Source organism: Choloepus didactylus, chromosome 10, assembly GCF_015220235.1.
Source record: "Choloepus didactylus isolate mChoDid1 chromosome 10, mChoDid1.pri, whole genome shotgun sequence".
In the NCBI taxonomy this organism is placed as follows: Eukaryota; Metazoa; Chordata; class Mammalia; order Pilosa; family Megalonychidae; genus Choloepus; species Choloepus didactylus.
The window spans coordinates 49,041,955-49,068,965 of NC_051316.1; the positions used below are offsets into that span (position 1 = coordinate 49,041,955).

At 39.4% G+C, this 27,011-nt stretch overlaps 1 long non-coding RNA gene across 1 annotated transcript in view; it reads right to left on the bottom strand.

Annotated features, from left to right (window-relative positions):
* LOC119504943 overlaps nt 1-27,011 on the bottom strand; it is a 39,002-nt gene continuing 11,991 nt past the window's right edge. The window contains exon 3 of the long non-coding RNA XR_005210657.1: nt 1-220. This is a non-coding gene — a long non-coding RNA (uncharacterized LOC119504943). The remainder of the gene's footprint in view (nt 221-27,011) is intronic.

Sequence of the window (27,011 nt, forward strand, 5' to 3'; positions counted from 1 at the left end):
TTTGGCACCTGGAAAATATTATTCATTGCTGACAATCCAAAGGGTTATCTATTAGCCAGGGTTGAGATGGCAGACTAATAATGCAGGAACAGAAGTCATCATTTGGTTCCGAAGTAACAGGCCTTTAGAAGACATCAAGCCATCAGGAATGTTTTATCATCATGAAGCCTGAGGCTGTAGCAGGCTGTGGAAGTTTGCTTCTTAATATCACTTCTGGTTACTGTTATTATTAAAAAACAAACAAACATGGATTCATTCATTTATTCACTCATTTCCTCTCTCCCCTCCTTCCCTTCCTTGCTCCCTCTCTCCCACTGCCCCCTCCCTGCCCACTCCCCCCTTCCCTCCCTCTCTTCCTGCCTACTTCCTGTCATCCTCCTATCCAACCCTCTGTCCATCCATCCATCCATTCATCCATAAAATGTGTTCCATTAGCTACTGTGTAGGAACTGCTGAGGTGGATACACAGAAATTTAAGCAGTGTCCTTGCTTTCATGGAGTTTTCACTCTAGTGAGAAAATAGAAATGTAAAATGTGCAAACAACAGAATTTGAAAAGTGTTTCAAAGTTGCAAAACAAACAAGTGGCACCACTTCTGGTTGGTGGGGAGGGGCCATTCAGGGTGATTAGGTAACACTGACTCAGACTCACAGGAAATAGGGATCTCACAGGTCCTCTTACATATTTGTTTGCTTGGGAATGGGGCCAATTCATACTTATGCTGGCTTTGTTGAGGAAGATTTCCATGGTCAGATGCTTTTATTGGACATCAATGATGATGCCTGGATAGTACAGGACCAAGATGGCAGCTCCAGAGTACTGGCCCCCAAAGAATTTTTGAACAACTAACAAAAACTGGGCAGAGCCATTTTCCTGAAAACTCTGGAAACAGTTAAAGGATTGCAGCTACTGAGCAACTCCCAATCAAGAGAAAGCAACTTGAAAAACAATGGGCCAGAACTCATGGAGCCTTTGCTATCTCCTTCCCCAAGCCCTTCCCGGCACAATTTGGAATGAGCCTAGGCTCCCAATGTGGGTCCCTGGCCCCAAAGGGAGCAGAGTAACCCTATGCATATAGTGGGGTGCATGTATGTCAGTGCCTTTCCATCAGGTGGAAGCAAAGGAGATTGAACTAGGAAACTTGTCTTGGGCTTGCCCTCCCAGAATTTGTCCTAAAGGCAGAGAAGCAGCTTGCAGACAGTTAAAGCAGTGTAAGAAATAATTAAGTTGAAGCAACCTGGGGTAAAGGAATACCTGCATTATGTCATACAATAGAGCACCCAGGAAGGGGTGAAAGTCTATTTCAAAGGGACTAGAAGGGGCATTTGAATTCCTGTAAACTGGGAAAGCCTAAGGCCATGAGCAAGCACAAGCCCAGGTTAAGAAGCAGGCTCCACACAGGCTCACATAAAACAGAGAGGACCCTGCACTTCACATTTGCCTCAGGCTGATCTTCTTGACAAGAGGGCTAAGCTATGAATGATACCACCAGCCAAAGCAGAGGCAATTTGAAGACTGTGAAAGGTGCTTTTTGCTTTGGTTAGTTTGTTTTTGTTAGCTCCTGGCACTCAGGGAAATCTCTGTCATATCTCTATTTGGATACAAACTTAAGGAACAAACAGTTCAGGGACTAAAGCCAAGAGTTAACACTTTAAAATAGTAAAGTGTACAGTGTGTAACAAATGATTATAAGCAAAGAAACAGGATGATGGCCCATCCAAAGGAACAAGATGAAAAACAGAAACCAACAATGAAGAGGACCAGATTTTAGACATACTGGACAAAGACATTAACAAAATGATCCACAATATATTCAAGGAGATAAAGGAAAACATGGAGAAAGAACTAAAGGATATGAGGAAAACAGTGAACAAACAACATGAGACTCTCAGTAAAGAGACAGAACTTTTAAAAAGGAACCAAACCATATTAATGGAGTTGAAGACTACACTGACTGAAATGAAAAATTCCCTAAAGGCATATTGGAGCCGACAGAAGAAAGAATTAGTGACTTCAAGGACAAGACAATTGAAATGATTTATGCTGAGGAGCAGAAAGAAAAAAGAATTTTAAAAAAAGTGAGCAGATTCTAAGAGACCTGTAAGACACCATCAAGCATACCAATATATGCATTATGGGAGTCTGAGAAGAAGAAAGAGGCATAAGGAATATTCAAAGAAATAAAGGCAGAAAAATTCTCAAATTTAATGAAAGACATGAATATGCAAATTAAATAAGCCCAACACACCCCAAATAGGATAAACTAAAAAGAGAACCACACCTAGACACATAATAATCAAACTGTCCAATGCCAAGGACAAGGACAGAATTCTGAAAGCTGCAAGAAAAAAGTAACAAGTAATGTACAAGGGAATTCTAATAAGATTAAGTGCTTATTCCTCACTGGAAACTATGGAGGCAAGAAGGTAGTGGGTTGAAATACTTAAAGTACTAAAAGAGAACAATTGCCAACCAAGAATTTTATATTTGGTGAAAATTTCTTTCAAAAATGAAGGAGCAATTAAGACATTCCCAGATAAACAGAAGCTGAGGGAATTCATCACTACAAGACCTGCCCTATAAGCAATGCTAAAGAAGTTCTTCAGACTGAAAGGAAGGGACACTAGACAGTGGTTCAAAGTGGCATAAACAAATAAGGACCTTGTTCTAGTTTGCTAATGCTGCTGGAATGCAAAACACCAGAAATGGACTGGCTTTTATAAAAGGGGGTTTATTTGGTTACATAGTTACAGTCTTAAGGCCATAAAGTGTCCAAGGTAATGCATCAATAATCGGGTACCTTCACTGGAGGATGCTAATGGTGTCTGGAAAACCTCTGTTAGCTGGGAAGGCACGTGGTTGGCATCTGCTCTGTAGTCCAGGTTTCAAAATAGCTTTCTCCCAGGACATTCCTCTCTAGGCTGTAGTTCCTCAAAAATGTCACTCTTAGTTGCTCTTGGAGCATTGGTCCTCTCTTAGCTTCTCCAGAGCAAAATCCTGCTTTCAAATCTGTCTCCAAAATGTCTCTGTAAGCTGCAGCTTCTCTCTCAGCTCCTGTGCATTCTTCAAAGTTTCCCTCTTAGCTGTAGCAAGCTCGCTCCTTCTGTCTGAGCTTATATAGTGCTCTGGTAAACTAATCAAGGCCCATGCTGAATGGGCGGGGCCACACCTCCATGGAAATTATCCAGAGTTATCACCCACAGTTGTGTGGGGCACATCTCCATGGAACAACCTAGTCCAAATGTTCCAACTTAATCAACACTAATATGTCTGCCCCCACAAGATAGCATCAAAGAACATGGCTTTTTCTGGGGGACATGATATATACAAACCAGTATATTCCACACCCTGGACCCAAGAAAAAGCATGGTCTTTCCATATACAAAATACATTCATCCATCACAATATCACAGAAACTTAAATCATTTCAGTAACAATAGTTAAGTACAAGATCCCATCAAAATCAATTACAGTCAGGGTCCATCCTAAGGCATAATTCTCCTTTAGCTGTGGATCTGTGAAACTTAGAACAAGTTATCTGCTTTCAATATACAAAGGAGGGACAGTCATAGGATAAACAGTCCCATTGCCATAGGAGAAACTGAAAGGAAAACAGGGTTGACAGGACCAAAACAGTTCCTAAAACCTGCAGTGCAAACTCCATTAGATTTCAAAGTTTGAGAGTCATTTACAGAACGATGTTGCATCCTTGGGGCTTGAGAGAGCGGCTTTCCACTTTCCAAGGGCCTACACAGCAGCCCTTTTCTCTCCAGATGCTGGGGTGAGTGCTCCAACATGTCTGCACATTGAGGAGACCACCTTTTTGGCCCCACCCTCCTCAAACATCAGGGCAGTGTCTGGATTTTCTTTCATCTCTGGGGCACACACTCAACCCCTTCAGAACAGTGGGGTGGCAGCCAGGTTCTCCCCAATTCCCTGGGAATGTGCTCCACCTTCTTTGGGGTTTGGGGTGGCAAAACTCTTCCTGAGCATTGAGGTGGAAGGCCCACCCTCAACCTCCGGGGCAAACTCCACCCTTTCCATGCATGTGGGCCACTCTGCTCTCCCAGCCTGAGACCTCTTGACTCCAGACCTCAACCTCTATGGCTCTGTCTTTGGAGAAATTTTTCCTTCAGTTTGTTCCTTGTCTGTTTCCTCCAGTCCAGACCAGCAGCGGCTCCATCTATAAAGATCTCACAAAAATTCTGTTGGCCTCCCATGAAGCACCTGGGTCAAAACTGTCAGACAACAGGACTTTTCACAAATCTTTTCTGGATAACTCCATCTCCAATCCTGTCTTGTACTGAAATGGTGGCTGGGTTCCATGTTTGGTTAAACCCTCATGTTGAGCTGTAGCTTCTGGGGTTCCACCCCCTGGAAGCCCCGAATTTTCCAAACTATCAGTTTCTGGTTTCTTTGAACCCAGGAGTTCAGTTCTAAGTTTATCTCTCTTCGCTTGCATTTTACTATAAGCTGAAAGGAGAAGCCATGCTATATCCACAATTTTAGTTTTGAAATCTCATCAGCCAAGTATCCCAGCTTGTTGCTCTCAAATTCTTCCTTCCATCCAACACAAGGACTCAATTTTGCCAAATTCTCTGCCACTTTAAAACAAGGATTGCCTTTCTTCTAGTTCGCAAAAACATGTTCATCATTTATGCTCAAGACCTCATCAAAAGTATCTTTAGAGTCCATATTTCCACAAACAGTCTCTTCAAAGCAATCTAGGCCCTTTCTGTCAAGCTCCTCACAAGTCTTCCAGAATCTTCCCCTTATCCATTTAAAAAGCTGTTCGGAACATGTTTAGTATTCATAAACGCAGCAGCACCCCACTCTCGGTACCAAAATCTGTTCTAGTTTGCTAATGCTGCCAGAATGCAAAACACCAGAAATGGACTGGCTTTTATAAAAGGGGGTTTATTTGGTTACACAGTTACAGTCTTAAGGCCATAAAGTATCCAAGGTAATGCATCAACAATTGGGTACCTTCACTGGAGGATGGCTAATGGTGTCTGGAAAACCTCTGTTTAGCTGGGAAGGCACGTGGTTGGCGTTGGCTCTGTAGTTCTGGTTTCAAAATGGCTTTCTCCCAGGACATTCCTCTCTAGGCTTCAGTTCCTCAAAAATGTCACTCTTACTTGCTCTTGGGGCATTTGTCCTCTCTTAGCTTCTCCAGAGCAAAATCCTGCTTTCAAATCTGTCTCCAAAATGTCTCTGTAATCTGCAGCTTCTCTCTCAGCTCCTGTGCATTCTTCAAAGTTGCCCTCTTGGCTGTAGCAAGCTCGCTCCTTCTGTCTGGGCTTATATAGTGTTCTAGTAAACTAATCAAGGCCCATGCTGAATGGGTGGGGCCACACCTCCATGGAAATTATCCAGAGTTATCACCCACAGTTGTGTGGGGCACATCTGCCTGTAAACAAACTAATCCAAACATTCCAACTTAATCAACACTAATATGTCTGCCCCCACAAGATTGCATCAAAGAACATGGCTTTTTCTGGGAGACATAATGTATACAAACTGGTATAGGCCTCCAATAAAGATAATCATTTGGGTAATTATAAATGCCAGTACTGTTGTACTGTATTTTTTGGTATATAACTCCATTTCTTAACTTACAGGTGCTAAAATGCAAATGCACAAAAGGTAATGATGTATCTATTGTTTGGAACATGCAAGGTATAAAAGATATAATTTGTAACAAATGCAACCAAAAGGTAAGAGGATGGAGGGATACAGGAAAAGAGTATGTGTATGCCATTGAAGTTAAGTTGGTATCAAATCAAATATGATTGTAATAGATTTAGGATTTTAAAATTTAGCCCCATGGTAGCTACAAAGAAAATATATGAACAATATATACAGAAAGAAATGATAAGGGACTCAAAATGGTACAATATGAAAAAAATCTAACAAATATGAAACTAAGCTTTAATGGAAGAATCGAGGGTCAGAAATGTATAAGACTTACAAAGAAAATGTAGCAAAATGGCAGAAGAAGAATGTCCTGCATTATCAGTAGTTACCTTAAATGTAAATGGATTAACCTCTCCAGTCAAAAGGCAGAGATTGACTGAGTGGGCAAAAATGCATGACCCAACTATATTTTGTTTATGAGAGACTCACTTTAAATTCAAAGACACAAGTAGGCTGAAAGTGAAAGGATGGAAAACAATATATACCCTGCAAATAGTAACCAAAACAGAACTGGGGTATCTCTACTAATATCAGATAAAATAGACTTTAAGTACAAAACTGTTATAGGGGGATAAAGAAGGTCACTGTATACTGCCAAATGGGTCAATTCAACATGAAGACATAAAAATTATAAATATATATTCACCTAATGGCAGAGCCCCTAAATATGTGAAGCAAATATTAATAGATTTGAAGGGAGAAATGGATGATTCAAGATTAATAGTAGGAGACTTAATAGTAACACTTTCAAAATGGATAGAACATCTAATCAGAAGATCAGTAAGGAAGCACAGGACTTGAATGATACACTAAACCAACTAGACCTAAAAGACATATATAGAACACTGCACTCAGTGAAAACAGAATACACATTCTTCTCAAGTGCATATGGATGATTCTCCAGGATAGACCATGTATTGGGTCACAAAAAATGTCTCAATGAAATGAAGCTAGAAATCAATAACAGAGGGAGAATTGGAAAAGTCACAAATATGTGAAAATAACACACTTAAATGAGCAATGCATCAAAGAAGAAATCACAAGGGAAATTAGGAAATAACTTGAGGCAAATGAAAGTGAAAACACAACATACCAAAACTTATGATGTGCCACAAAGGCAGTGCTGAGAGAGAAACTTACAGCTCTAAAGGCCTACATTTAAAAAAGAAGAAAGATCTCAAATCAGAGACCTAACCTCACAACTGGAAGATCTAGAAAAAGAAGAGTAAACAAAACCCAAAGTGAGCAGAAGGAAGGAAATAACAAAGATAGAGCAGAGATAAATGAAATAGAGAATAAAAAGTAATAGAATCAACAAAAGCAAAAGTTGGTTCTTTGAAAAGGGCAATAAAATCAACAAACTTTTAGCTATCTTGAGAAAGAAAAAAAGAGAGAGGGTATGAATAACTAAAATCAGAAATGAAAGGTGGGACATTGCTACTGACCCCAGAGAAATAAAAAGAATTATCAGAGTATACTATGAACATCTGTTTGCCAACAAATTAGAGAACCTAGATGAAATGGCCAAATTCCTAGTTACACACAAATAACCTACACTGACTCAAAAAGAAACAGAAGATGCCAACAGACCAATAACTTAGTAAAAAGATTGAATCAGTAATCAAAACCTCTCAACAAAGAAAAACACAGGACCAGATGGCTTCACAGGTTCATTTTACCAAGCATTCCAAGAAGTACTAATACCAATTCTGTTCAAACTCTTCCAAAAAAAACTGAAGAGGAGGGAATACTCCCTAACTCATTCTAAGAGGCCAATATCACCCTCATACCAAAGCCAGATAAAGATACCACAAGAAAATTACAGACCAATATCCCTTATGAAGATAGATGTAAAAATCCTCAACAAAATACTAGCAAACTGAATCCAACAGCACATTAAAAGAATTATACACGATGATCAGTTGGGATTTATCCCAGGTATGCAAGGGTGTTGCAACATAAGAAAATTAATTTAATACACCACATTAACAGAACAAAGGGAAAAAACCACATGATCATCTTGATTGATGCAGTAAAGGCATTTGGCAAAGTCCAGCACCCTTCTTGATAAAAATAAAAACACTTATAAAACTAGAAATAGAAGGAAAGTTTCTTGATATGATAAAAGGCATATATGAAAAACCCACTGCTAATCTAAAACTCAATGATGAAAGACTGAAAGCTTCCCCTGTAAGATTAGGAACAAGCAAGGATGTCTACTATCAACACTGGTAGTACTGGAAGTTCTAGCCAGAGCAATTAGGCAAGGAAAAGAGATAAAGATCATCCAAATTGGAAAGAAATAAGTAAAACTGTCCCTATTTGCAGATGATATGATCCTATATGTCAGAAATCCTGAAAAATCCACAACAAAGCTACTAGAGATAAAAAAAAAATCAGCAGGGTACAAGATCAAAATGCAAAAAATCATTAGTGCTTCTATATGCTAGTAATGAACAAACTAAACAGGAAATCAAGAAAATTCCATTTACAAAATCAGCTAAAAGAATCAAATATCTAGGAATAAATCTAAACAAGCATATAAAGGAGTTGTACAAAGAAAACTACAATACACTGCTAAAAGAAATCAAACAAGACCTAAATAAAGGGAAGGACAATCTACGTTCATGGATTGGCAGACTAAATATTGTTAATATGTTAAGTCTTCCCAAAGTGATTTACAGATTCAATGCAATCTCAATCAAAATTCTAAGAGCCATGCTTGCAGAAATGGAAAAGCCAATCATGAAATTTATATGGAAGGGTAAGGGTCTCCAAATAGCCAAAGCCATCTTGAAAAAGAAGAACAAAGTTGGAGGACTCATACTTCACAGTTTAAAAACTTATTATGAAGTTAAAGTAATCAAAACAGCATGATACTGGCACAAAGACAGACGTATAGATCAATGGAACAGAATTGAGAATTCAGAAATAAACCCTCCCATCTATGGCCAACTGATTTTTGACAAAGGTGTCAAGTCCACTCAATTGGGAAGGAATAGTCTCTTCAACAAATGGTGCCTGGAAAACTGGATATCCATATGCAAAAGAATGAAGAAGGACCCCTACCTCACACCATAAACAAAAATCAACTCAAATTGGGTCAAAGACCTGAATATTAGAGCCAGAACTATAAATCTCCTAGAAGAAAACATAGGGAAGCATCTTCATGACCTTGTGATAGTCAATGGTTTTCTTAGACTTTACACCTAAAGCATGAGAAACAAAAGAAAAAATAGATAAATGGGACCCTTTGAAAATTAAAAATGTTGTGCCTCAAAGGACTTTATCATGAATGTCAAAAGGCAGCCTACAATGAGTGTAGTACACCAGAAACAAAGGCAAACACTATAATGCCTCACCGATACGGACTAACTACAATGTGTAAACTCAGAATTGAATCTTACAACACAGCCTAACAGGGAAACAATTATTGTAATGGTCCCTAGATTGTAAGCTCTTACAGCAGTCAAATCTATTCCTGAATTGTAATGGCTATCTTGAAACGCGGAGATGTTGATCCCTTGGTTTATAACCTGATTGGTCTCTGGAACATTGGGTATCTGTGTGACACCTGAAACTCAGAGCTAGAGCGTGGTAGATATGAATGTCAGTATTAAAGCTTACAGCAACTGTTAAAAAAAAAAAGCTGAAAAAGAGCCCAGACTTTAATTAGAGAAATGACTGAAGCAGATCTGGTTAAGACTAGGGCAAATCGGGCCAAAGGGCAAAGGTTGAAACTGACTGTATATTAAAACTTCAACTTCTGTGTGAGACCAAGGGAAGAAATGTTTATTTTTCTAAACAATATAACTTCTACAGTCAGTTTGTTCAAACACCATGATCACACGGAACTTTGAATAGGAAGTGAGATATGGTAGGTCTGTATAGGTTAGGGTGAAATAGCAACACATCCCAAAGTAATTTGGGCAGAAAATAAAAATATATATTCGGGGCCCCCCTGAGGAGCTGGGGGAGGATGCAGAGGTGTTGGACTTCCTCACCTGGATTGTTGCTGATGTTCTCACAAACACTGGGGACTGATGGCTTGATGTGCTGAGCCCTTTGTCTTTGGGCTTGCCCCTATGAAGCTTGTTACTGCCTAGAAGAGGCATATAATTGTGCTTATAATTGTGCCTAAGAGTCTCCCCCTGAGTGCCTCTTTGTTGCTCAGATGTGGCCTCTCTCTCTCTAGCTAAGCCAACTCAGCAGGTGAACTCACTGCCCTCCCCTCTATGTGGGACCTGACTCCCAGGGGTGTAAATCTCCCTGGCAATGCAGGATATGACTCCTGGGGATGAATCTGGACCTGGCATCATGGGATTGAGAACATCTTTTTGACCAAAAGGGGGATGCGAAATTAAACAAAATAAAGCTTCCATGGCTGAGATTTCAAATGGAGTCGAGAGGTCACTCTGGTGGACATTCTCACGCACTATATAGATAACACATTTTAGGTTATAATGTATTGGAACAGCTAGAAGTAAATACCTGAAACTACCAAACTCCAGCCCAGTAGCCTTGACTCTTGAAGATGATTGTATAAAAATGTAGATTACAAGGGGTGACAGTGTGATTGTGAAAACCTTGTGGATCGCTCCCCTTTATCCAGTGTATGGATGGATGAGTAGAAAAATGGGGACAAAACTAAATGAAAAATAGGGTGGGGTGGGGGGGATGATTTGGGTGTTCTTTTTTATTTTTATTTTTTGTTCTTATTCTGATTCTTTCTGGTATAAGGAAAATGTTCAAAAATAGATTGGGGTGATGAATGCACAACTAAATGATGGTACTGTGAACAGTTGATTGTACACCATGGATGATTGTATGGTATGTGAATATATCTCAATAAAACTGAATTAAAAAAAAAGGCAGACTACAGAAAGGGAGAAAATACTTGGAAACCACATATCCAAGAAGGGGTTAATATACAGAATATATAAAGAAATCCAACAACTCAACAACAAAAGAGAAACAACCCAATTTTAAAATGGGCAAAAGTCTTGAATAGACATTTCTCCATTTTAGATATATATTCTCCAAAGAAGATATACAAACTACCAAAAAGCACATGATAAAATGCTCAACATCATTAGCCATTAAGGAAATACAAATCAAAACTACAATGAGATACCACTTAAACACACCAGAATGTGTGTACTATTAAAAAAAATGGAAAATAAGTGTTGGAGAGGATGTGGAGAAACAGGAACAGTCCATCAGTTTTGTTGGGAATATAAAATGGTGCAGCCACTGTGGAAGACAGTTTTGCAGTTCCTCAGAAAGTTAAGTATAGAAATACCATATGACTCAGAAATCCCGCATCTAGGTATATATCCCAAAGAATTGAAAGCAGGGACTTGAACAGATACATTCACACTGACATTCATGGTGGCATTATGCATAATTGCCAATAGGTGGAAGCAAACAAACTGTCTAACAACCAATGAATGGATAAACAAAATGTGGTATGTATGTACAATGGAATAATATTAAGCTCTAAAAAGGAATGAAGTTCTGATACATGTAACAACACAGATAAACCTTGAAGACAACAGGTTGAGTAAAATCAGACAGAAAAGGACAATCTCACTTGTGTAAAATAATAAGAATAAGCAAATTCATAGAATCAGAAACTATAATACAGGTAACCAGGGGCTGGGGAGGGTATACGAAATGGGGAGTTAATGCTTAAATTGTACATAACTTCTATTTGGGGTGATGGGAAGATTTTGGTAATGGATGTTGGTGATGGTGGCATAATATGGTGACTGTAATCAACTGCACTGAATTATGTACTTGAATGTGGTTAAAAGGGGAAATTTTAGGTTGTATATATGTTATTAGAATAAAATTAAAAAAAATAAAAAGCCAACCTCCCTTGATCCCTGCCTTTAGGGATTAGCCAGGGAGAAATTTTTATGCTCCTGCAAAAGTGGGTCTTGGGGTTTTATTTTCTCTTCTTTCCATTTAATACCCAATGTGTACACAAAGGAGTCACCACAGTCATTGCTTTTCAATGATGTGGTAGTTTGGAGTTATCATGTACTCCAGAAAAGGCCCTATTCTTTTAACTCATTCCTGTGGATGTAGACCTGTTGAGGGTGGGACCTTTTGGTTAGGTTATTACAAATGAGGTGTGACCCACTCCATTCAAGATTGGTCTTAATCCTTTTACTGGAGTCCTTTCTGAGAAGATAAAAGACAAAAAAAGCACAGAGAGAGCTTAGAGACAAAAGCCCCTGAGAAGCAAGCAAGGACCCACAGAAGCTCAGAGAGGGAGCTACTGGAACCAGGAGCTGAAAGCAACAAAACCAGGAGCAAAGGACAAGCAGACACCGGTCATATGCCTTGCTGTCTGACAGAAGTGTCCCAGATGCCAGCAGCCCATCTTCAGAGTCCAGGTATCATCCTGTTGATGCCTTAATTGGGACATTTTCATGGCTGAAGCACTATAAATTGCAAGTTAATAAATCCCTGTTGTAAAAGCCAATCCATTTCTGTTATATTGCATTCTAGCAGCATTCTGGCAGCTTTAACAAATGGAAACAAATGGGTTATTTTCTTCATCTTGGAGACTTGATGAGACTTTATTTTTTCTCAAGCTTCTTTTCATGCCTCTTGTTGGATTAACTAGCTTGGCACTCAATTTGTTGGCCCAGGTGTGTGTCTCTTTTACCCAGTACACAAACAAATCTTACAGACTCTCTTGGAGGCAGGTGGTTGGAAGGGACTTTCACATGCTATTTGAATCTGTTCTCCTGCCTCTAGAAAAAATGGCCTTTTCACAGAGTTACCCATTTCCTTTCAAAAATCTTCTCAGCAGGAAATTTATTTACCCTTGTTAGGCAAAAACCTTTTCTACAAGGTAGAGCTATTCTTAATAGCACTTTTGTTCCTAGGTGAATTTAAAGTCTTAGAGAACAACTACATCTACTGTGGTTAAGACAGATATCTTGAGAAAACCTTCCTGGACCAAAAGGGGGAAGCAAAATGAAACAAAATAAAGTTTCAGTGGCTGAGAGATCTCAAATAGTCAAGAGGTCATTCTGGAAGTTATTCTTATGCACTATACAGATATCCCTTTTTAGTTTTTAGTGTATTGGAATAGCTAGAAGGAAATACCTGAAACTGTTGAACTGCAACCCAGTAGCCTTGATTCTTGAAGATGATTGTATAACTATGTAGCTTACATGGTGTGACTGTGATTGTGAAAACCTTGTGGCTCACATACCTTTTATCCAGTATATGGACAGATGAATAGAAAAATGAGGACAAAAAGTAAATGAATAATAGGGAGGGATGGGCTGGATGGGATGTTTTGGGTTTTATTTTCCACTTTAACTTTTATTCTTATTCTTTTTTGTGTATGGTAATGAAAATGTTCAAAAATTGAATGTGGTGCATCAGTTAGGGTTCTCTAGGGAAAAAGAACCAACAAGAGATAACTATAAATATAATACTTTATACAAGTGTCTCATGCAACTGTGGGGATGCATGAATCTAAATTCAGTAGGGCAGGATGCATGAGTCCAAATTCTGAAGGGCAGGCAGCAAACTGGCAACTCCAATGAAGGTGTTCAATGAACAACTCAGGAAATGCTTCGCTGGCTATCCGAGGAAGTAGTGAAGGTCCTCTCTCTCTCTCCCTTAAAAGTCTTCAACTGATTGGATTAAATCCAGCTAATTGAATTCTCTCATTGTGGAAGACACACCCTTTGTTGATGTAATCAGTCACAGTTGCAGTCAATTGACTGATGATTTAATAAATCAGCCTTCTGGTTTATTAACCAGCTACAAATGTCCTTGCAGTAATGGTTAGGTCAGTGCTTACTTGTCTAGACACCTGGACACCATCAGCTGGCCAAGGTGACACATGAACCTACCATCACATGTGGTGATGAATGCACAACTATATAATGGTGCTGTGAACAACTGATTGTACACCAGGGATGACTGTATGGTATGTGACTATGTCTCAATAAAATTGAATTAAGAAAAAAAAGAAGACAGATCCCTGGAGCCACACTGCATGATCCCAAATCCTCATTCTTCCACTTATCATCTGGGGCACTTACTACCCAAGGCACCTTCTCTGTGCCTCAGTTTCCTCAACTATGAGCATAATAACAGTATGCCCTGAGAGGATTAAATAACTGGAATATCTAGAAAGGGCCTTGGCCCATAAAAAATATCATAAACTTTCTCTATTATTATTTCACCTTGGATAATGGAGAAGTCTATTCTTAGACTAAATTATTATTTGCAACATCTTTCTACTTCTTTTTATTTAATTTTCCTATTTCTAACTTGGTAAGAAGGGTTTTGATAAGATATATATATATGTGTGTGTGTGTGTGTGTGTATATATGTGTATATATAAATGTATATGTGTGTGTGTGTGTGTGTGAATATATATATATATATATATTCTACATTAAAGAGACACATATTATGTTGAGAATCACATGAATCTCTTATGCCCCTTCCCAGGCAATCTCCCTCAACAACCCCTATGCAAGCACTTTCTGTTTTCTGTTACCATATATTAGATTTGTCTCAAGTATCATATGAGTGGAAGCACACAGTATATAGTCTTTTGTATCTGGCCTAGTTTATTCAGCATAATGTTTTTTGAGGTTCACTATGTTGTTGTATGTGTTAATGCATGCCTTTTTATTGCTGAGTAGTATTCCATAGCGAGAACATACCATAATTGTTTTTCAATCCATTCACCTCTTTATGGACGTTAGTTTGTTTCCAGCTTTGAGTTATTATGAACAAAGCTTCTATGAAGATTCATGTAGAAGTCTTTATGTAGACATGTGTCTTAATTTCTCTTGAATAAATACCTAGGAGAAGGGTTGCTTGGTCATATGGTCAGTCTATGTTTTACTTTGTGAAGCATGCCTAACTGTGTTCCAAAGTACTGATGTCATTTTTCATTTCAACAGCAATGTATGAGAGTTCCAGTTACCTCACATCATCACCAATACTTAGTATTGTCAATTATTATTATTTTAAATTTTAGCCATTCTTATTGGTGTATAGTGCTATTTCGTTATGGTTTTAATTTGCATTTCACTATGACTAATCATGATAAGCATCTTTTCATGTACTTATTAGTGATTTGTTATCTCTTCTTTGAAGTATCTGTTAAAATCTTTTACCCATTTTTCTTTAAACTGAATTGTCTTTTTATTATTGAGTTGCTAAAGTCCTTTATATATCTGATCACACATCCTTTGTCAAATATATGTATTATGATTATTTTCTTCCAGGCTGACTGGCCTGGTTTTTAAATGTTTGGCTTCTTGCAAACTATATGTAATGTTGATGAAAAGTTACCTTACCATCAAGTGGTCCCAAATCAGGGGATCTCTTAAAGAAACAGCAAGTAATTGCTTGCTTCTGCAACCTAGTATTTCTTCCATTCTTGGAGCTAAATGTTTACATTCAGAGTTGAAAAGACCCCATCTAATGCTGTCAGAAAAAACAGCTCCAAGACTCAGCATTCCCAGATCTACAAGATGGAACAAACAGATGTTTTGTCCATCACAGAAGGGGGTCTATCACATTTCTGAAAATTTGTCTCTTTCTTCTGCAGTGTCCTGGATTTTATTAGTGAGCTGTCTGACCAGATGGGCTGTCCGTAGCCTTCCTGATTCTCTTCCATCAAAGAGTGAAGTTCACCAAGTCCTGTAAGGTAGGCCCTGTATATTCCCATAGGCTAAGAGAATGGACACTGAAGGTCAGTCTGACTATAGGAGTAAACCCAAGAGACATTTATCAGACAGGGAAAATATACCTATAAACCAAAAGCAACTGAAAAGTTGTAGTTTAAGCAGTCAGGAAATTTCAGCTTTCTATCATTCTCTAATAGAATATATAGTAAAATAATAAAAAGTTGATCTAATATTAATTGAGCACTTACCAGTTGCCTGGCACTGCACTAAACAGTTCACACACTTCTTCTCATAGGATTCTCATAACAACCCAATGAACAAAGTACTTTTATCATCCCCGTTTTCCAATAAGGAAAGTGATGCTTAAAGAAATTGTATAAATAATAATGACAGGACTGGGACATTAACCCATGTCTGACACTAAAACCTGTCTTTTGAAATATTACAAACAACTTTTTCCCTAGAGACAAGTGTGGTCCTGTATCTCTTCTTGAATCAAGGAGTAAGTGATCATTGTTAGTTTACACTTTCTTTTTTTCTTTTTTGCTGCCTTTTCTTTGCTGACCCCAAGAGTTCCCAGAAGAAGGGATGCGGTGCATTGCTTTCCTAACACCTTTACTTAGAATGGAACTTCTGATTTGGGGAACTTCTAGAAAGACTGCTAACTCACTGACCGATTCATGCAACACAGCTCACAGAACCAGGTTCCCTTATTCCCACCCGTAACGAGGATATATTTCCTGGTTTCTTAATGACAGAGAAAGAGAGAGAAGGCTGACCCATGGTGTCCTAAAGAGATACACTCCAAGACCTTCATGTGAGTCCCATATGTATAAATATCCCTGCTTATTCTATGGAATGAATTCTAGATGTTGAGAAGAGAGCCGCAAAGCTGGGCTGAAAAGCATACACTGGGTGGTCAGCTCAGTTCATTCACTAGATTTACTTAAGGGACTCCCTCCCATACAAGCCAAATACCCATGTCCATTTGGAAGCAGAGGCTCAGTAACTCCTTACCTTTGTACCTAGACAAGCTCAGCAGAACCTCAGGGGAAGATGTGCTTTTCAGTAGTGAGAATCATGGAGGAGGCAAAAATGGGAGGAGGTGAGGGTACTTGTATGTGTGTGAATGCTCATGTGAGCATGGTGGTTGGGTGGTTGGTGGTTGGGAGGTAGAGTGTATGTGTGTGTGCAAGCCCAAGTGTGAGCAGAGGGTGGGAAATGATGTGTGTGGGAGGCCACTGCAGATGGCAGATCCATCCTATCTGTGCACTGTGGCATGACTGACCGGGTTAATCACTAGGAAACCCTCTTCATCAGGGCTGCCATGGGAATTTGCTTCTCTTGGGTAGCACAGCTTGAGGCTTCTGATCAAAACCCACACCAAAAGTTGTTGACATGTTCCTTTATCAGAAGAAAGCAGTGGATAGAAGTTTTGGTTTGTTTTAGATTAGTAAATGAATGGGTTTATTTATCTATTCTCTACTTGTTGCTCTTTTTAGGTGCTTCCATCTTTTTCTTATGTTAAATGATGCCACAATGGATATATTTGTATAAGTAGCTTTTCATTCTTTTTGGTTAATTTATACCCAGTGGTGGGATTACTGGGTCACAAGGTACCCCACTAGTGTGTGAACTTGGCAAGTTACTCAGAATTTCTATGCTTTAGTTACCTCATGTCTAAAATGGGATTGATAATAATATAACTTCCTTACAGATTTATTTTCAGAATTAAATGAATTACTATATGCAAAGCACTTAGAATAATATTCAGCAGATAGAAACTATTCTACTTAATAGCTAATTTGTTATTATTATTCTCCTTATCTCTGCCAGAGGGTATTGATTGTAAGCCTTACCTCTAATTGTACAGTGAAAGGTTTTTCCCTATTTAAATAATTCCTTAGGCTTTAGGGAGAAGTGGAAGGGTAGCTTCTTTAGAGAGAGGCATCTTTGCTGATACACTGATTTGTATTCTGGAAGCAGGTGTCCACGTCTAATATCAGGGCCAGAGGCAGCCCTCTTGTCCTGGGAGATGGGTCCTGCTCTCGGAGGTGAGTGCCAAGGGGTGAAGCCCAAAGGACTCTCTTGGGCCAGGTGAACCTGATGGTTTGAAGGCAGGTAAACTTCCTTGACTGAAAGTTTGCCGACACTGCCTGTGGTCTGTTCCCCCGGCTCTCTTTCTGCAGTCTCCAGAAGAGCTGGAGTATGGGGTTGGGCACATAGGAAGGGCTAAGGGATGTGTGCTCAAGAACGGAGCCCCATTTGGGAGTGAAGCTGACCACCTGCCCCTGCCTGTCACCTCCATTGTCCCCAAAGACCCAGGTGTCATGTGAGCATTTAACAGGGCTCAGCCTCAGGAGTTCCATTCTGGTGAACTGGGAACCCTTGGCATTTGCTGTTTCTCATGAATTTTTCCAAAACTTGAATGGCCAGATGCCATTAAATGAGGCTAAATGGCCTCAAGGATAAATAACTGCCATCAATTTCCTTGATATTTACACCGGGCATTGTATTTTCCGGTGATTTGAAAGTGATATACATGCGTTGGTCCACTGAAGGCTGCACTTCTTGATTTAAATAAAATAAGTGTAAATGCATGTTCCATCTCACTTACCTGTTACTGATTAACCCCTAGAATTTGACAGTGGGGAGGGAATGACTAGTACACAGAAGGTGATTAATAAATGTTGGCTCAATAAATGAATGGATGAACACATCATAGTTTACAGAGGTGTTCCCTATTGTTAGGCTTTTGGATTGCTTCTTGTTTTTTTTGTTTTTTTTTTACTATAAATCATGCTACCTTGAATATATTTGTGTGTATAGCTTCTTTCTTTCAGATTATTTCCTCTTTCAGAAGTGGGATTTCTGGGTCAATGGGTATGAAAAATTTTATGGCATTTGACACATATTTCTAAACTGTTTTTTCCAAGGGCTATCCCAATTTCTAATGCTTTCAGCAATGTCTGAGTCCCAGGTTCACAGTACCTTAATGACTTTGGGTATTAAGATAAAACCCTTGTTTGCTACTTTATTAAGCGAATAATGGTATCTTGATGTTTTACTTTTACATTTGTTTGATTTCCAGTGAGTGTGACTGTTTTTATGTATTTGATTACTAGTTGTATTTATTATTTTGTAAATTCTGTTCACTACTGTTTTCTGTAATTAATTGAATAACACTTTAATTAAGGAATTAACTCTTTATCCTATTTTCTGTAAATTTTTTTCTCTAGTATGTTATTTTTTTCTCCCCACCCCCACCCTGCTATTGTTTTAAAGTTCAGATAGTTTAATCTGTTGGTCTTTTCCTTTTGACTTCTGTGTTTATAAGCCATTAGAATGAAATACCAATAATAGAAGGGAAGATGGGCACTTAAAACACAAAGACAAGAAGATCTCTCTAATTTGTTATTGCTGACTGGTTTATACTTCACTCCATTTTAAGTTGAGGCCGTTTTCACTGGTTTGATTAGTTCATAGTGTAAAGGGTATGATAAAATTCTAACATTTTTGGGATTGTGCCTTTGTTCTATGGGATTTACGAACCAATAGGTAGAAGGCTTCCTTTCCTTTTTCTACCCTCCCTTTGTGGAGACTCTGATAATGCAGGAGAGAAGAAGGGCAGCTGGTTTGAATGTTGCAGGAAGGAAGGGGATTTTTGCAGTAAAATTCATTTGGAGGACCCGGGTACCTCCTATGTGAAAAATACGGAGAAGAGGAAGGATGGAGTCAGTTTTCCTTGGCTCTGGCATAGCTGCCTTTGGAGTTAAGTTAGGGGGTCTGTGTACAGTGGGAATGTTTGTGCTGGCACCAGTGTGCAGCTGTATTATATGGAAGGAAAGAAAATTTAAAAATAAGATGGAAACATTAGGCCAGTCTGCTTCTGGGTATATCTGAATATTAGAATATTGAGCCTCCAAAAGGCTGAGAGCAGCCTCCCCAGGATTCCCACCCGGGCTTTTCAGTATTCTATGGTGTTTCTCCTGGTTGCTGTGTGCAAGGCAGGGGTGGTGCTATTTGTTACATAATTAAACAGAGCATGTTTCCCATTTCCTCAACTGCCGGGAACTATTTTCCAGGCAGTTCACGTGGGAATGACGGGGGCATAAAAATCCTGTTTCTCAGTTGGAGAGCCCTCCATTCCTTTGTGTTATTTTAGGTACTGAGCTACTATTGTCTTATGGTCTGACCCCAGGATATGGCCTGGATGTTGCATTTTAGCAAATAATAATGACTTGATATACCAGCACAATTAACCTAATAAGCCATTAAGACTTAAATTGTTTGGAAACCTCTCCTGTTGTTTTTTATTTTTTCATATTTCAAATAGTTTTCACATTTCAAATATTTAAAAAATATTCTACTCAGGGTTAAAATATGTCTTTACTCACTGTTGGACATTTCTATAAAATCACAAAGTTCAAACATGCAGATTTCTAGAAAGTCTGAGCTGAAGGAGTACTGTGGGGGATGTGTACAGTTATCAGAACCTCAAATTCTTGCCGGGGCAGAGTTTGTGGCAGGAGTGCTGGGGGCCACAGCAGGAGGCGGGGACCACTGCAATGAAATGTACAGGTGAAAAAAGGAAAAGCTGTGCCTGTGTTCTGGGAGAAGGGGATGTTACGGTGGAGGACAAAGAACTACCAACAGCTAGTGAGTCCATGAGGCAGGGCAACCTCAGGAATAGGCAGAAGTGCCTAGGCAGCAAGAAGTCTCCATGGACTTTCTGTCCCATCTGAGAAAAGCCCTTCCCTTCCTGGAGGAGACCTTTCTCTACCTCCAAAGTCTCTACCCAGTCTCCAACAAAGGTCTATGGGGTCCCTACCCCTAGAAGAAATCCGTAAATCTGTGGTCTCCATTCAAATCCAAGTAACCCTAGGCTTGGAGCAATGAATAATTGTGATGAGAGGTGAACATAAAAAATTACATTATTTTGAGCTATTCAAGTGTAGCACAAAACACAAAGTGGGAGATTTATGAAGGATTAGTGACACAGAATATGAATTAAGTCCACTTCACTCAAGATGGTCATGTCTAATGCTAAGCGTGAATCCTATCAGTAAAAATTAGTTAAAATATGTAGTCAATGCATACGTTCTGAAAAACCAACCAACAAACCAACAGACAAACAAACTTGAATGCCTGATGTAAGGACAACCTTTGGGGATTTGTCTTCTTTGGCTAGTGTCCTCAGGAAGTAACGCTTTTTTGATCCTTGTCCCTCAGATGTATGTGCCTGACTTCATCTCTCTTAGAGCTGCCATGCATGCAGGACACTCGGTGATGATCTGTTGACTCACTGATGGAGGGAGCAGCATGGGAAGGATGCTTGGCAGCTCTCCCTGATCTTCCTTGTTTGAGGGCGGCTGAGATTTCTCATGCAGCCAGAGGAGCCCTTCTGAATAATGTGCTCATTTAGGCAGAGCCTGGGGTCTTGGTGGCATGGTCTTTATTTAGAGGCAGCAGCTCTGATCTCTTGGACTTCAAAATAATAATGGCCATTATTTACTGAATTCTGGGCATCACACTGAAACCTTTAGGGTCGTGGATTGCCGAGTGTAGTTTGGACTGGCCATGTCGTCATCATCTGGGGTCTTGTTAAAATGCAAACTCAGAACACACCTGGAAACTTGTTAGACCTGCAATTTCCTCATGACCTAACCCAGACCTACTGACTCAGAAACTCTGGGGGTCAGGCTTAGCAAGTTGTGTTTTAGTAAGCCCTCTAGGTGTTTCCAATCCAACTTAAATTTGAGAATCACTCTTTTAGCGTATTCTGAGTAAATTATTTAATCCTCACAACAACACTGTAGTGTAGAACCTATATATGTATTTAAATCTTTTGTAGGTGAAGAAAGAAACAAAGGAATACGTCCAAGATTTCACACCAGATATGCCGATTTAGGGCTCAAATTCTTAACTACTGCACTACGATGTGTGGACCACAACAGAGGGGGAAAGGAGGAAGACAAACTTTACAGGGATGATTTTTATTCCCATTTATTTACCTAAATGGTAATGGTGTGCTGGAGCCTGTCCCTCTCAGCTTGAGAGTCAATTTTATATATCTCTTCCCAACTCTGTGTTCACTAATGTCAGGTTGGTGGCTTGAAATTGGCCACGGTGGGAATATTTACACCATTGAAACTGGCAACCACAAAATCAGGGCTTCCTCCTCCACCCCTGCCCCCCGCCAAGCAGTTATTAAACATTTTCCAGCAGACCACTGCTAAGTGTATATATACCTCTCTCTATAGCATATATATATAGCATATCTCTATATAGCATATATTCTTAGTAGATATTACATGTAAATTATACAGGATAATTTAAAGTAAACACCATTTGTGACTTCATTAATATTTGAACCACATTTGTGTGTTCTCATATCGACAAAATTGCTTTGACAACATTAAAACTGGTGAACCCTAGAGTCAGAAGGGAGCTTGGAGCTTATCTTTTCCAAAGCCCTCTGGGCTTGCCTCTGAGGAGTTCTAGGATTTTTGACATCCTCTCAACGGTTCTCTTTATGCCCTTGGGTGAGGTGGGGGTAGATATAGCTGGTACCAGCCTGAGAGGCTGCAGCTGCTGGAAAATTTGATGAGGAGGATTGCAGAGTGGGAGTTCCCTTGGGCATGGCCCGGCAAGGGTGTGGGAGAGATGGGGTCGAGGGGTCCCTGCTTCAGGAACCAGGTAATGAATTGAAATGTCAACACAGAGCCTTCTTAGAAGGATTCGTGTAGGAACAACTGAGGATTTGAGATTTCAGGGTTCCCAGGCCGGGGGGCCCGGGGGTCTCTGTAGTTTCCCGCCAGCCTCTAATTCCCTCTCTGTCTTGGATGACAGGTTACACTGTTCCCGGGTGGAAGGGGTGCCCTTCTCCCCAGACGGTATCAGGAATGAATTAGCATGTTTCCCTCCTGTAAGTGATCCTCTTTTTGAGTAAACATCCCCTGGGTTTCTGTGATGTGTAACTAATGGAGTGCTAAACTCTCAGGGCTGGTTTAAGACTCAGAGTGCACACGTGTTGCCAATCCATCATGCTCCTCATACTAATTAACATAGCAGGGACACAATAAAGCCACAGATCCTACACACATTACCCGGGTTGAGTTACGCTCTCATAACAATCTCACTATTGACCCAACAAGAGCACACATTGGGAAAAGGAGCTGCGGCCCTTTCTTCCAGGCTAGACCTCCACTAAATAAAAAAAATGCCCCTGTGCATCATTATAGCCATGGTACCCACTTTCTACTTGGTGGCTCTGCTTTAGGGATGGTGTCTGAGTTTGCATAGTGGTGGGGTAGGGCAGCTGGAAGACTGGCTTGCCAGCATAGCCTGAGAGGGTGCTGGGAACATTTCTATAACCCCCTGTGCTACTCTTCCAACTGAGATTTCAGGCCCTGCCTGAAGTGAACCTCTCAGGAAGACTATGTCAGAATAAGAACTGGATTACTTGTTCACTGCAGAAAGCATTTATCCCCCAATCCAAAGTCAGCCAACTGGAAATGCATCTAAATCTTCATTGGGGTCTTAAATTATGTGGGCACACACATTTATCAAGTCATTGGACTGTATATTTAATATCTATTTCACTGTATGTTAATTTAAAAGTTTTAAGTAATTACTATCTGCAGCTAATTTACGTGAATGATTCAGGAGTTTCCGAATATCTTAGAATAAAAACTGGATATATGTGCTGAGGCTAATGTGGCCAATGTGACAATAGACATCCATAATCCCATATGTCAAATCCTGTGGTCATTATTCTCCAAGGGCATTAATTCTCATTATTTTAAAAGATTGTGGATATAAACTTGTAAAATGAATTTGAAAAAAAGAGGACGTGCATGTTCAAAGCTCATTCATGGTGCAGCCTCAGGTTCTAGCAGCGCATTGGTACATGAAGAATTAAAAATTCCTGCTCTAGAGGCCTCTAATAGAGGGGTGGTACCAGGGAAACATGATAGGGTGCTCCTAGGCTGGTGTTGAAATGCTAAGCAAACAAATCCTGTATATATCCTGATGAAACCTTGCTTTCCATGATTTAGGGACCACTGTGCTGGGCTGGGTGCAGGGAAGCTGAGAAACCCAGGATCCCACTCCTGTTTCAGTAGGGGTAGCTCAGAGTGTATCTGTTTTGCTTTTGGGCCTTCTACGAAGCTTTCTTTTGGAGAAGTGTTCTTAAGTTAAAATATATTAAAAAAAAAAAAAAAACAACACTTGAATAAAGTGATCTCTGAGTTCCCTTCCAGCTCTCAAATTCTATGTATCTCTAATTCTATAGCATAATAATGAGATGTTTGCACATGTACACATTTTCACGTGAGATTTTCTTTATTATATTTCCAGAATCAACAAATCTTCATGGTGAAGTATGCCTAATTTGTCATGTAGAAAAATTAATAGCTATGCATAATGTAAGATATTGTAGTATTTAAAAAATAACATATACTAGTTACATAAAATAGAAAATAACTATGTTTAATTTAGGATATTGAAATATTTTAAAAAGTACATTTAATAGATGGTTCCATAAAAATAGGAGAAATAAATAAAGATAGTTTTAAGATTTGTTTTGCCTACGGAGAGAAAAGTGACCTAAAAAATGGATCGTGTCCTCCACTGCCTAAATATTTTTAAAGATCAGGGTGTTGGTATATGTTTTTTCACATATATTCTCAGCCTAGGAATATGTTTACTTAACTGTCCAACAAGCAGATACCTAAAAAAATATTAAAACTAACCAACAATATGCCTTAAAAAAATGTCACACTTGCCAAGCTCAGAAAACATGAAAGGAATGGCCCATAATAGAAACAGTAGCCAACAGTTAAATAAACAAACCATTAGATTGAGAATAACAGTGTCAGCACATTGACAGTTTGCTAATTAGCTAATTGTTGATGGCCTTGATCCAGCTGTGGGATTAGACTAAAATATGGCTTCAGTAACCATGATGGGCTTGATAAACTGCTTGGTAATTATATTTATCTATCCTCTTAAATACTAGCATGTTAGGTCAGCTAATGAATAGGATTATAAAGATTTGGCTGTCTAATGAAATCTCAATCTGGCTACTCTTATGGTTAGAGATTAGATGGGTTTTTACATAAGCATCCATTTTGATGTTTCTTGACATTTATTTTTCTTTTGGTCAGGCAGGATGCCTTTCTCTAACATGATTTTCTCTTATTGAATTCCCTAATCTCATGCCAGTAGATGCAAATACAGTTTGTTGTTCTGCCTGCACACCCGTGTTGTACATGGTTGCTAATCAATCACTCATTCTTGCTTGCCCACCCTCAGAATCCTTTTCAAGGTGTAGTTTTCCTGGAGACCACAAACTGTCAATCAGAGTTCCTACTGGAACTGAAAGCCGTTTGCCATCCTCCCTCCGGCCACTGCTGCTTTCTGATTCAAAGACCCAGAGATATCCAGGAGGCCAGTGGGTCCCTTTCTTCAAAATGACAGCAGTTCCTACTCACTTCTACTTATGAGTACCTGTCAGCATCTCCTCCTTTTATATATCCTGACCCAATGACAGAGTCTAGAAGTTCACCCAACAGACATAATATTTCATGATTCTAAAATGAAAAAAAAAAAATTTGTTGAATGGATACTTACCTAGTGATCCTTTCAGTGATTGTCAGAGTTGGACAAACTCCCTTAGACCATGAAACTAACAGCCTGATCCCTTACATCAGTGATTCTTAATTTTCGATGGGTATCAGAGTGGCTGGTTCCCACTTCAGATCTGCTGATTCAGCACTTGCAGGGCTGCAGTTTTGGGGGAGGTAGTGCGTGTGTGTGTGGGGAGTCGGGAAGCCATAATTTCATAGGTGGTTTTTATGGGTGCCAGAAGTTGAGAACCTCTGCCCCTGGGGGTAGATGCAGTATCTTCCCCTTTGGGCAAATGCCTGTTAGTCCCCTGGGTATTGTCAAGGCCAGTAGAGAGTCTGAATTGACATCATACTGCAGCTGAGGAGTTCTAAGTACAGAACTTTTGCACTCAGACCCCTACACCACTTAGTTCCATGAGAGAACCTCTAGTAAAAAGTTAATGGTGGTCTAACTTACCACTTTTCTATGGAGTGCCACTTACCAATAAGTTATATCCAGATTCTCAAATGTTAGCGAAACCAAAGTGGGGCAGTCAGATTATATTGCTATTTTATTTACAATTCACCTATGCTCAAATATATGTGCTTAAACGAATGAAATGTATGTTTGAGGATTATGCTATTTCCATGGACAGTGGTTAATGCAATGGGCTCTGGAGTTGGATCTACCTGGGCTTTGAATTCCAGACTCACCACTAATGATCAGATGTGTATCTTGGGCAAGTTTCTTACTTAACCTCTGTAAGCCTATTTATTTGTCTACAAAATGGACATCATAATTCTTGACACAGAGCATTGTTTTGAGAAACAAATTAGATAATGTATTAATGCATTCAGCCTTGGTAGATGTTATATAATAGTAGTAGTGTTTTTATTAACACAAATAGCTCAAGTGCTGGTCTGATGTTAGACCAGCATTCAGGCTGAATGATATAAATTGCCGCTTGTTGTTTTACACCCTCTTTTTTTAATGTGGAGGAAGTAAGTGATATCATATTACTCTACTTTCAAACCATAAAGGCTCCGCATCTTCTCTCACAGTGAAAGCCAAGGCTCTGTGGTGATCTGTCACTCTACCCACTCCTCCAGATACTTATCTCCCACCAACTGTCTCCCTTGCTCACTTGAACATGCCAGGCACATTCCTGCTTCAGGGACTTTGCACTTGCCATTTTCTCTATGTGGAATGTTCCCCCCCAAGCTATCAACACCTCCTTATCAGTGAGGCCACTCTGTAAAACAGCACTTCCCTCAACCAATTCTTTATTCCCTTTACCTTGGATTTTTTTCATGACACCCATTGCCATCTGATATATTATGTACTTTCTTATTTATTGTTTATTGTCTGTCTTCTCTCCAGAGGCCAGGGGATTGTTTTTTTCATTGCTGTGTCCCCAGAGCTTAGAATTAGACTCAACACATAGTAAGTGATCAATAAATGTCTGTTAATTAATGACCCAAAGACCTTTATTTGCTACTCACAAATTAACAACTGAGTCATTTAATCAATAAATATCCATTGACCACATATTTTGTTTATTACCATTGAGAACATGAACAGTTTTAAGATATGGTCTCTACCCTTAGGGAACTTACAGCCTAGATTTGGAAAAATGGTTTTCAAAATGATAAGAACTAATAAAACAATATAAAATAACTAAAAATGCAAGGCAATAGCCTATTAAGAAAATGGATGTTAAGAGAAATCAGAATTCAAAGGAGTAAGATATTTCTTGAATAGGATGGGCAGAGAAGGATTTTCACAAAATGTGGAATCTAAACTAATCCTTAAGAGATGGTAGATTGGGAATGGTGGAAAACTGGGGGTGGTGGTGGGTGGGTGGTGCTGGCAGCAGTGAAGGATATAGATAGAGAAGGTGTTAGTAAGGACCCCTTGGAAGTGTTAGATGGCACTGGGCAGCCTAGTGTAGGGGGGTTCTTGTAGGTTAAAATGGGAAATGACATTGTGGATGGCTTTGCAAGCTGGACAAGAGTT